The sequence below is a fragment of the Myripristis murdjan genome, chromosome 22 (genome assembly GCF_902150065.1).
Source record: "Myripristis murdjan chromosome 22, fMyrMur1.1, whole genome shotgun sequence".
In the NCBI taxonomy this organism is placed as follows: Eukaryota; Metazoa; Chordata; class Actinopteri; order Holocentriformes; family Holocentridae; genus Myripristis; species Myripristis murdjan.
The window spans coordinates 13,552,702-13,565,465 of record NC_044001.1 but is presented as its reverse complement, the minus strand read 5'-3'; the positions used below and the strand labels follow the sequence as shown (position 1 = coordinate 13,565,465).

General features: G+C 44.2%; 1 protein-coding gene across 1 annotated transcript in view; it reads left to right on the top strand.

Annotated features, from left to right (window-relative positions):
- The first annotated feature begins 2,744 nt into the window (after positions 1-2,744).
- The window catches only part of luzp1 (leucine zipper protein 1), a 51,565-nt gene continuing 41,545 nt past the window's right edge, over positions 2,745-12,764 (top strand). Inside the window, exon 1 of the mRNA XM_030044437.1 lies at positions 2,745-3,010. The gene's annotated coding sequence lies outside the window, so the exon portion shown is untranslated. The remainder of the gene's footprint in view (positions 3,011-12,764) is intronic.

Sequence of the window (12,764 nt, the reverse complement as noted above, 5' to 3'; positions counted from 1 at the left end):
GTAACATTATTTATACCTCACCTCGCCCATTATGTCAAATGATATGATTTAAGCAATATAACCTTTTGAGGGGGTGGGATGTTTAATGAGGGGGAAACAATGGCTTGACTGTGAGAATCTCCACAAAGGAGTGTTTTTATTACACAGCCATTTAAGTCACACCAGACACGCTCACGCTGACGGAGGAGAGCAAGGCTTTTGATGTCCAATTATATTCCAGCCCCTCTCTTTCATAGAAAGCAATGGTGCTAAACTGCAGCTTTTAATTTTCAATGGCAACACGACAATAGGGGACTTTGTTTGTGATAATACAGGTAAGTGCTGACAGACGGCAGTGTTTATGGCCTTTGCCACTGCTGATGACCTCAGATTGACGAATGAGCCAATGTTTCGCAAGAATTATTCTAAACTCAAAAGATAGAAAAACAAACACTTCACTGTGCGACTGTGACTGTGTGTATATGTGTGTGTGTGTGTGTGTGTGCATGTGTGTGGGTGGGTGGAAGGTCTTACAGTTCTGACTGGATTGGCCTTCGCTTTGTTGGCTGGCTGCTTATCACATTCATATAAGCTATGAGGTACTCTGTGATCTTACTGGTAAGTCTACACCATCCAGGCCTGTATAACCCTGTATAACTCATAAGCAAACACAAATACCCACACACACACACACACACACACACACACACAGCATGATAGCAAAATAATTCCCATGGTTACATAACTAGAAAACAATGATGCACTCATGGTTGATCAAACCTAAGAATTTAGTGCCTAATCATAATCATGCTGCAATAAATGGAATAAACAAAAGGCCTCTGTTGGTTTACTGTGCTTAAATTACTGCAGTGCATTTAAAGTTATCATAATGAAACTGTCAGAGACTTCAAAGTCAAAAATAAAGTCTGTGCAGCCCATAAGTAAGTCATGCTGAGGTATAATGACAGACAGGCCACAATGTGGAACAGTACAGTCAGCCTTGCAGGTCAGCCTCTCTGAGCTGCTCTTGGGACGGCTTGGCCTTGTTGAAACTGCCAAGCAACTTTGCAACATTATCACTGAGACTGAGGTTCACATTTCAATGCGAAGAAATAATGGCTGTGGCACATGTGCGGACAGTGACTCACCATTTAACTTGCAAAGAGAGTTGAAAGCGAAGTGGGTGAAATGTAGAAAAATAAAATCATGAATCAGAGCAACAGTGATGTGCAGGAATTTGTCTTGGCGGCATTGGTACAAATGGAGCTGGGACAAAAGAAAACAAAAAAAAAAAACATCATTATTATCTTTGACTAAATACCTTGATGCAAATATTGTGATGATATTGAAGGGATGATTATTGGTGAGATTTTTTGATAAAGAGTCATTAGTAATGTGGATATGATGATCAAGCCGGTAGCCGGTAGTCTAATATGGTCAGAAAACTGGTTCTCTTTACTGCAATTCAGCCTTTAAAACCAGGAAAAGACAACACTTATACCACATAACATTACAATGTCCAAAAACCCAGATGATATCAAGTCTCATATCACAATATTCATTTATCAGTAAATCATCCAGCCCTGGGTGCAATTACACACATCACATACGTGAAACTACACCACACTACACTGTTTGTATCTTATCTCATAAATACAGTGAGCGAGCACTGTGTGTATTCAGGCAGCCAAGCAGAGCCTGGTGGCAGCTGCAGGGGAAGTTAGTGAGTGTCAAGGAATGCTTTAAGACAGAGAGGCAGGTAGTGATTCAGAGTGGGACGAAAACCTGTAAAATAAACCCTTGAAGGAACGTATCCCATCTGGCAAAACACAAGAATCCTGTGTTACCTTATCTGCCTAAATAGTATTATTTTTCCCATTTTGTGTTACTGTAACCCTTCTACATTATTCCTACAGAGACCTGCAGTGTGTCTGTGAGTTGATGTTATAGTAAGCTTATACTTAATATTATTTTTTTTATGTCCTATAACATCGCTATATTACTTCTATAATATTGCTACTGGGACTTATAAGCCCATTTTCCACAGCAGGGCTAGCCAAGGCTTGCTCATTATTCATACCTCAGTTCCCCCACAAGAACAAAATTAATTTCCTTCTTTCTCGTCTTGTTGACTCCATAGATGATTGTTAAGCTGGGACATGGTGTACCAAAAAAAAAAAAAAAACAAAAACAAAACCTCACATGTATATTTTGGCCCTGTTTAGGACCACTGTGGAAAAGGAGCAATTGTGTGTTAGTGATAGGGCACTTAATAGTAAATTTGTTGTGGACTTCATCCTATTTTTTATCCATAATTTTGTTGTGTGCCTTTGGTAGCCAACACAATATCAGATTTATAGTGACCTAATCATATTTTATGTTATTTATCCCTCATGTTTATGGCATGACCTGGATATTTATACCATATTCCTATAGGAAATTAGTGTTTATTAGTATTTGTGTGTGTGTGTGTGTGTGTGTGTGTGTGTGTGTGTGTGTGTGTGTGTGTGTGTGTGTGTGTGTGTGTGTGTACGCGCGTGATTTTTCTAACACGCTGGGAATACTCAGACAATCCACATACCCTGGATTCATTCTTCCTCACCGGCTAGACTTGTATGGGGGAGAGAGGCGGGACCTCGCAGCCGGGAAGGGCGTTCTCTTTGCGGTCAGACCGGGCAGAGTCATCCCGAGGGGTGGGTCCTCCGGCAGCAGAAAGGGAAAACCCACCTTTTTTCATTGTTAGGGACACGGAGGAATGTGATGGTTTGATCTCAACAGGCTAGGGAGGGGGATATCAGAGAGGAAAGGACCAGCGAAGGCGATTTGGGGAGAAGGGGGAATAAAAAAATAAAAGAACAGCCATCCTCTCTCCTCCGGCTCTCTGCTCCGGTCTGAACAGGAGAATATGTGGATGAACTTGTCCTCGCCGTCACGGCAGTGAGTCCTCCCGTCCGCATGAACTCTCCGACTCAAGCCGTGTGAAGTTGTGGATTACATTGCGTTCCCGGACCCCGCGTCGGACCACTGAAAGGTAAAGTTAACATTTTATTTTTGTGGGTATTTCGGGGTTGGACCGGTGGCGAGGGCTCAGACAGCGGCTTCCTGAGTTGGACCCAGCCAGTCGGGACTGCAGAAGTCTGAACTGCGGCAAGTTTTTCACCCCTCCTCCTCCTCCTCCTCCTCCTCTGCTGGTCTCCTAGCCAAAAGGAAGCATCCAGGACTGCGGCGAAAACCCAGGTGTCCGAAATGTAGCGGGACATAGAAACATTTCCATCGATTCTCGCCAACAAAACACAGTGTTAGTCATGTTTCACAGCTCTACAGAGTTATTCGGCGGTAAAAGTGTGTCGTTATTTCTCGTTAATCGCGTTTTACTCGTCTTGTACGCATAGCCAAGGTCTAACCGGGCACAAACATGCATTGCACACTGCAAAACAAATACAGTTCACATTTACGCCAGAATATGTTTGGAGAAATGGGTGAACATGTTCGAAAGTTGACTTAAAATGCATTTGTGCGTGTATATGACATTTAATGGAAATGTGTTTTGGCCTGTTTGAAGTACGTTTTCTCTCAAAATAAATCCCCAGGCTGTTTTTACGTCGTCATTCGCGGGAATTTAGGAGGGTATTTCTATCAATCGGGCCAGGCCAGATTGTTTCAGTTTCTTTTATTGTCATTCAATAGCCTGTCAACTCTTGGCTACGATGTATCTTCCGTTATCCCCTTTCCTCTATTGCGCCACTGGACGTTTGGGCACAAGTACAGGAAACGAATGTTAAATTATCCGGCATAGGGAAAAAAAGAAAACATGCATGCATATTTTACATCTACTTCACAATATGCAAAGAGGCACAGCAGAATTAGGCCATAAAGAAGGTTTGCTCATATAAGACGGCATTCATTTGACTATGGACTTTTGCTTGTGCCTGCAGATAAGAAAAATATGAGCTATAAGGCGCATGAAACGCAATAAACCACCTCAAACTAGTCTGTACACACTATTGGAATATAGCACTTATTCAGGCAGGGATAAAGATGGACCCGTGATGAATATGACAATGATTTTGCATTACAGAGGGAAAGTGAACACCTCTTGTATACAGGTTTTGATGCTGGACAGTTTTGAATGAGTTCACTACCAGTTGAGCATGTTGACAGCCACTGGAAGAGGCTCTAACTCAGCTTGTGATGATGAATAGGCTGCACACATGTTTCTGTGGTCATGGGGCTGTGTTTGTGTGTGTGTGTGTGTATGTGTGTGTGTTTGTTTACTTGTGTACACGTGTTATGAGGTGTTTTGCGCTGCATAGAGCACTCTTATGTTGTGCACATACATGTGAAAACAAGGTTGTATTCCCCTGAAGTCTGAACAATATGGGGCCTGTGTGTTCTCAGTAGAATGGTAACATAGATGTGTGTGTGTGTGTGTGTGTGTGTGTGTGTGTGTGTGTGTGTGTGTGTGTGTGTGTGTTAGCATGGCAGTGGTGGAATACTAATCTGCCAGGTGGGGCTCGTAAAGAGCAGTGGAGGGAGGGAGGTGTAGGGAAACCTGCCTTGACCTGTTTCAGACATGAAGGAGGCAAAAAAAAAAAAAAAAAAAAAAAAAAAAAATCACTGATGACTTTCCAGTAAGGCTTCTGAGCTTCTCAGCCAGCTGTACTTTATACCAGCTACCAGCTCGGCTGCCACTCCGCTGCAGACACAGCCATGTCTCGTCATGGAGGCAGCACAAGTACTAGCAAGTCAGGTTGTCATGGAGGCAGATGGGCACAGCCGTGTTTAAAAGGCTTTTCTCTGGAGGAATGTTATACTGCATGTAGTGGGAATGTTCTTTTCCATAAATTGCCTCTTTGCAGCTCAGTAATATGCTGTCAAGGAGAAATGCAAAGGGGAAAAATCAAATGAAAGTAACAGCAGAGTGAGGAATGAGAAGTCTGGGTTTTTCCCTGTCAGCTGGTTTGTATGTGATCACAGCTTGATCCATGCATTCTCTCTCTCAGTGGGTTTAGGTTCAGGTTTGGTTGGGTTTCATCGGCTCTCAGTAGGAAGAGTCCCCTGAGGATGTCCTGTTTGACCTTGTGCCCTTACGGCTGAACACGACTCCTCAGTCCAAAGATGTTCCTCGCTGTTGACACAGTAGGAGTGTTGCCATCAACACCAGTGAACTTTGCAATCCTTACAGCGACCTTATTGCCAGGGAGTGAAAGTCAGGCAAAGACAGAGTTTGCACTACAGCCCGTCCAGGACTTGTCGCCTGCCATGCTAAGTAATAATCATACCCCTTCTCTTCTTTTACGACCTGGGCTATACCACGCAAGATTGGTTTTCCACTCCGCAGAACGCCGCGACCGCCCTATGAAACTGCCTGTACTGCTTTTGGTGAAACCAAAAACTAATCATTATGGGTGTCCAATAAGGGTAATTATCAGACTAAGCACTGGACCTGGGGATTACAGAGTGGCTAAATGACTGCTCTGGGGATTAAATTAAAATATTGAGGTTTTCTGCCTGGGAGAATCAGACCACTGGGCACGTCAGACCCGGCCTGACCGTGGTAGTATTACTGCCACTCCGCACATCAAGGTTTATACACAATGCCACTGCTATTAGGGCAGTGGGATCACATCAGTGTGGAATTACATGGACAATTTAAAATGTGTTATAAGTTCGTGAAATTAGGCTTGTAGGATGAATATTGTTATTGCCAAAGTGGATGGAGGCACACCCCTGGAACATTTGAATCACCTAACTACAGTAAATTCTAATGAAAATACACAGATAACAGGAATCATAAAGAAAGAAGACATCATATAGCTCTAAATATCAATACACATGCCTGTAATATATGTGCGCCTTTTACACAGGGAAAGATAGACAGGATAAAATTGTACTGCATCTCACATGTCCCTATAGGAATAAACAGGAAGAGGAAAGTTGGCGACTACATGAGCAGATGCATCTCATGTACAGTATAACCTGTATATCCTATTAAGCTGTAATGGATAGTTCAGATAGAGTTAGGCCTTCATGGTGAGGAAGGGCCTGCTTATTATTAGTGAGAGGCTTTCACTTTTAGCCTTGTTAACCCTCACAGCCAGGAATAGACCAGCGGAGGATGCACACACAGGACCCGGGATGATGTTGCAGTGATCATAAAAAAGGGGACGTCCTTGAAATAGTGCAGATGAATCATCATTTTTCAATGCTTGTTTTACAGCCCACACACAGCCTGTGTGTGTGTGTGTGTGTGTGTGTGTGTGTGTGTGTGTGTGTGTGTGTGTGTTGTGATAATGTAATAATCGGTTCAGTATCCGGGACAGAGGCTGCTGTTGACAATACGCAGGCCAGCTGGACTCGCTGTCTGTCTGTCTGTCTGTGCTGCCGACTAACAGGAGGATGGCTTAATGCTATAAAGATGCCTGTGTGTGTGTGTGTGTGTGTGTGTGTGTGTGTGTTTACATGTGGGTGTTTTTCCCTCTGGTGCTACGTGTCCACTCTAACTGTGGGACGGTTTCCCCTCCACAGCCTTCCTACCCTCTCTTCCTCTCCCTGTCGCCTCCTCTCATTTTTCCTCTTTTCTCTACACATTCCTTTCTTCCTCCCTCTCCTCCTCCCCTCTCCCCTCCTCTCCTCTCTTCCTGCCTGTCCTTTGTGCCAGCTTTCTTTATCAGCGGTGGGCCAGTGACAGGGCAGGGCTCTGTGATTTCAGCTGGAGTTCAAACTACTTGAACTCTTTGTGTGTGTATGTCTTGGATGTGTGATGTGTGTGTGCCAAAGCACTTTTGCTCTGTACTGTTCCCATCCATGTACATCTGTCATCAGATGCTAGAGGGTGAGAGTGTCAGTCACTCAACGCGAAGCCTGAGCAACACCTCAGACCTGATTGTTCACACACCTGTTCAGCCCCTCATTAACACACACACACACACACACAAACATAAACACTCCATTCCAACAGATATATTTTCCCGCTATTCAAGAATTCCACATGAAGGCAAGAGCTGATTCTGCTCAAACTGATTTCTGTGTGTGAGTAAGATGTGATCCTAGCTTGTTTGAAGCCCCCCTCGTTAGTCCCCCAAAGCGTGCCAGTCGGCCCCCTCATTACCGGCTCCTCTGGTGGGCTCCCTGTCCTGTGCTGACGTGGTCGTCCATCGAGGCCTCACATCTCCGCTGTGCTGCAGGTGACTGTGGGGACCGGGCGCTTCATCACGGAGATCTTGCTCCGATGGAGGCAATATGTCCACGTGACTGTATACCTGCAAGAAATAGCTATCTTGACATGTCTTTAAGTCAAGTATAGAGGCTTTAATATGATATATTTCTTAAAAGGAGTGGATTTGTTTCCAATTCAATTCAGCTTGTTTAAAAAACATGATTTCATTAAGTCTAGGGACCAGCAGTGTAATTTGCTGTATTCTGTCTCATACTGATACATCACAGAAAGTTCCTCAAAGAAATGAAGTTGCATTAGAAACAGTTTGACCAGTATCAACCAATGTGTATTATTTTTGTTTTATAGAAAAGTAGATTTTAAAAAAAATGGCACTTTTGCATAATCAAGAAAACATTTTAAATTCTTTCTTTTTGTTGAAATTGATCACATCCTACGCATTAACATCTGTGTTCACCCATTCTACAACATGGACGTTTGTAATCTCTGAAATCCTTGTGTTTATGAGGGCACATACTGTATGCGTACTGCAGCTCACAAGCTTCACGATGTTGTGCAGCTCTCACTTGTCATGTTTACTGGCCTGTGCAGAATTTTATTCAGTCGCTGAGGTGTTACCAAACTGTTGAAGCACAGTGTAAATACACTTAGTGGAGAGCAGCAGAATGTCATGTGTGCAGGTGATTATAAAATTGGATTTGTTTTAGCAAATTGGGCCGTTACATCATGAATAACTTAAAATCGGTCAGAGGCACAGTCTAAATTTGATATTCGATAAATTCTCTCGATAAACTCCTGACGAAAGCGCTGCCTCATCTTGCTCGTAAAGATCAAGCTTGAAAAAGAAAAAACAAAAAAAAAAGTATATTGTTAAACTATTGACTCAACTTCCAGGCAGGAATCCTCTCCTCCAGTCCCCCTGGGTATTCGGAGTGACACATTTCCACTTCCTTGTATTATGTGCAACAGGCCTGCTAGCCCTTAATGTTAGCGAGCTTGGCAGACAGACATTGTGTTTCCTTTATAATTATGAAGAAAACCTCACAGCTCAATTGAAGGCTGTATTTGCGCATTCCCATTTATACTTGTAAATCTGCTGCATGCCCACGAGGCTGACAGGCTGTTGGTTAGCAAGCCAAGAGGATAGCATGACAGCATATATGAGCCCTCAGTTGCTAAATTTACCTTAGGCTTGGTAACCTATGTTGACTGATATGTTTGAAACCTAAAAACCTCGCCCAAGCCATGTGTGAAAACTATGCTCTGGTCTGCAGTAGCTCCACCTTATGTTAACCCAAACATCAATAGAAAGTGGACAAGAAATGCATTGCTGGTCATATTTCTAAGTTAAAAAAAAAAAAAAACAGTCCGAGGACACACTAAATTGTGTTGACTCTAAACAGATGTATTCAGTGCGCCGCTGTTCCTCAAGAATTATCCACAGGTTGTAATGCTGTCCCGTATCAGACGTCCAAACAGCCTGCTAGCCCCATATTTCAGGAATTCTAATTTATGGACACCCATTGCGCCCCAACAGCTCCCAAAACCAGTCAGCTACCCTGCTGTTCACCATGTGAAGGCTCTCCAAGTATGGCATGTAAGACTGGGGAGGAAAAAAAAAACCCTCTCTCTCATCATCTGGTCTTCATTTGAGCTTCCCAACCGTCCACCATTTCCTTATCACAAGGGAGCAGACAGACACATAGTTAGCGTTTTGTGTCTGCTGATGCCTCACCAGAATGTAATTTATTTTTTTTGTGGTCTTGTTGGTTGATGAGTCACTTGCTTGATATTTTTCCAGTGTTGCCACTGATTCCGGTGGGTTCCATACTTTGGAGTTTTGAGTTAGAAGGTAGAGCTGGTGGAAGCTCCCCGCTGCACAGCCGCCCTAGTTTAGTCTTCAGACGTTTCTGGGCACAATTTCTCACGTGAGTCATCCTTTAAAGACTCACAGTCTCTCTCTCTGCCTGTTTCTTTCTCACCCTTGTGCTCCCATAAGCAACGTTGATAACCTGTGCTTGTGATGGCTCTGTGTATTTTCTACAGGTTGTGAGTTAATTCAGGGGAATTGTGTCTCTCTCTTCTATCTTTGTATCGCTGTCAGTTTCTTGCACTCCCCCGCCAAGCGTCAATTTAATTACCACAACCTTACTGCCAAGAATATGTTTGTGGCTGGTAGGTATGTGCTGATAGCTGCAGGTGATAAGTCCTCTAATGTTTAATCAGCCAGGCCTTCCTCCCCCCAGCTGCCCCACATGGCTGGAGTTTGGACCGCATCAACTAGTATGTGGGTCAAACTGCTACTGTGTGTGTTTTATATGCTTTCTAGCTGACCTGAAATAGTTTGTTTCCTCTTGTATTTTTAGTCAGACTGGTTCCTGTTTGGGTTTTAGGTTTCTGTTGGACTTTCAGCCTCCAGCAAGTTGTTTTACAGAAGGTCCCCCAGTGCCTGTTTTGTTCCTACACTGTACGGGTTCCCTCTCCCAAAAAATGGCTACCTTGACCTGGAAGACAAGAGGAAAAAAGTGCCAGGGAAAACGACTTCAAAAGCATGTAGGAGGCACAGCAAGACAGAGAGAGGGGGAGCAAAGGAGGGAGGGACTGGGAGGTTTTTTTAACGGGGAAGAGTTAAAGTTAAAAGACATTTCTTGTAAATTCCTCCGCCACGTTTTTTTTTAGGTGTTGTTGAATCTCCTCAGCAGGCCACTATCTCCAGAACAGCTTCACTCCTTATGATTGTTATCTTCTCTCTCTCTCTCCCCCTCTCTCTTTCTCTCTGTGTGTTTCTCACCCCCTCTTTCTCGCCTCACTTAAGAGGAGTCCCCCCTTCCTCTCATTCTCCTCCCCCCAACTTGGTCCAGGGGTATTTTTGGAAGTTAATGAAAAGAGAAATCTGAACCGCTTACCCTTAAAAGGCATGTCTGGGTCAGCTGGGTGGAAACTTGTGTTATTAATGTCCTTAACATTTTCTGTGTGTGTGTATGGGTGTGTGTGTGTGTGTGATCTGTGATTGCAAGCATGTATATGAACACAGGAATGCCGTGGGTTTTGGGGGCTGGAAGGGAGGGAAGGGTGGGCTATATAGCAAGTCTATGTCTTTAAGGAAAGAGGGGGGAAGCAGGGCATATTTGGCATATTTCAGGAGCCATTCCAGTCTGGTTCAAGGTGCATTCTTCTTCCTCGAGATTCGGCCGGCCAGTCAGACATGAGCGAAGGAGTGAGGGGAGGGGATGGAAGGTGGACCGAGTTCCCTGCGAACATCACACTCTGCCTCCTGCCAGATCTGTCCACAACAGGCCGGTCTCATGATGCTGCCAGCGGAAGACAGTGCAGACTAACTTGTTTTGATAGATGAGTCTTTTTCTCGTCTTTATTTGGATTCGCCAAGCCAAGAGAACTGCTGCCCAGGAGGCCATAAGGCATAAAAACAACACCACTTGCCACCTACTCACACACACAGATAATACAGATGTCAAGCCCCCCACCAAGTGTATCAGCGTAATAATGCCCATAAAAGGCTAAATGTTGAAGGAAAGTCCTTTAGCCAGCAGCAGGGTTTGTATGCCTTGGGTACCATTACTAGAATTTAATGAGTGTTTATATACCGAGCTCCGCAATATGTCTCTTTCAAGCTCTCTTCCGTGGCATTATAGTTCAACAAATGCTCCCAACCCTCTCCTTCTCTCCCCTAGCATTTATGATGCTTCAGTCTGTTATTTGCAGGCAGATGGCTACTGACTGACGTGACAGTGGTTGGCGGGAGTTCAGTCTGGCCCTACCAGTCCAGGGCTCGATAGAGGCCGAGTTCATCCAGAGGTCTCGAGGCGGCCCTGAGGGTCCGGTTGGAGCGGAGCATGGAGGGTATTGTCTGGTCCGAGCTGCCAGACTTCATTCTTTATCTCTGAAACCTAAACCTAGAGCGTATCATGTTGGAAATGGCAAATTCCGGCTTGAGACGTATGAGTTGTTTTTGCTGCCAGACATTTCATACATGCGCAGACTCAAACACACACACACACACTGAACTGTGATAAGTGTTGAATAATAATCCTTTCTGATGGATTCCTTGGGTCCTGACAAGTGGTTTTTGGGTGAGGCCCAGGGAGACAGTATCCACTCTGTGTGGGTGTGTGTGTGTCTGTCTGTCTCGTGTGTTTTTCGGTCAGTATTTTTGTGCGCAGTGGCGGGGGACTTGGAGGTGTCTCTTTTTCTGCCTTAAAATTATTCCAAAAACTTCCTTAAAAACAAAATTCCCAACCGTTAAGTAATTCTTACCAATAAATCATTCTCCCTGTGGAAGAGTGGGTCTGTCTCAGTCCCATTTTAAGACAAGTCAAAGTATTTTAACGCCATGTTTACTTTTCTGAAGCACAGCTTATTTACACATTTTCATCTTCTCAGTTGATTTATAAATCATCATTTTGCTGCTTCAAAAATGGTTCCTTATTTTTCTTCTGTTTTGCCTCCTTGGAAATCCTTTACTGTTTAAATATTCATGAAAGATGATTGGATTAATAGAGATAAACTTGATGTGTGTGTTGTCCCCCTCTTGCACCCTTTTAACTTGTGTCCCACTGGCTGTTTGTGTATTCAATTGCTCTATCAGCGAGACTGTTCTGAACTAGAGAGAAAGAGAGAGAGAGAGAGAGAGGAAGGCCAAGTGAAAGATGGCTGAGTGTAAAAATGCTCAGTGGGAACGACAGAGGGAGAAGCAGCAGGCAACCTGTAAAACATGACTTTTATAATGACAGCGAACGGTGATTTATCCGTTCTTTTCATTGAGAGAGCGCAAGGAAGAAGAAAGATGAAAGCGGAAAGGATCTGGGCGTCTCGCAAACACCCTGCCCTGCGCCTGTAGACGCCCACAGGCCCATTTCCTGGTTTTATCCCTCCGTTTTTGCTCCTTGCTCCTGTCGCTGACTTAGAGAGATTACCCCTTCCCTCTTGCTGGGAGGTGACATGTGCTCTTATGTCTAGCCATGGGATCTTTGTGGGTGTGAGTGTTGGCAGGTGCTGGGTAGAGGGGTTACTTAATTTCCTTGTCATGGTAACCAAGCGCACACCAGTAACAAGTCTCTCTCTCTCTTTGCCTCAGCCAAAAGGAGGCAGATGGAAAGAGGAGCAAACTAAGAAGTAGAGGAGCAAGAGAAGAGAATGATGGACTTTGAACTAGCAAGACACCTGTGTCAACATCCTCAAAGGTGGCATATATTGGGCAAATGACTGGGGTGATAAGCTTGAAAGGGCTTTTATTCCTGTGTCTCCTCTTCAAGTGTATGTTGGATGGTTGGATGTACACACACACACACTCTCTCTCTCTCTCTCCATTCCGACCTGTTCTAAGCCTGGGATCTACCGGGCGGCTCTCAAAATAAAATTCCTCCTGCAGATTATTTTCTTGTGATCAGAAAATATACATGTTCTCAGAGAGAGGAATGTTCGGACGCCATAGCAACCTGGCTTCTCCTCGCTTCCCCCTTCTTCTTTTTCTTCCCCCGTCCTCTGCTGTTTTGTCTTCTTTACTCCTGCTCCTTACTGCTGACTTTATGTTTCCTGCGCCTTTTTCTCATTTTCTTCGCAGACAACTCCGCAAGTGTTCCCTAAATCT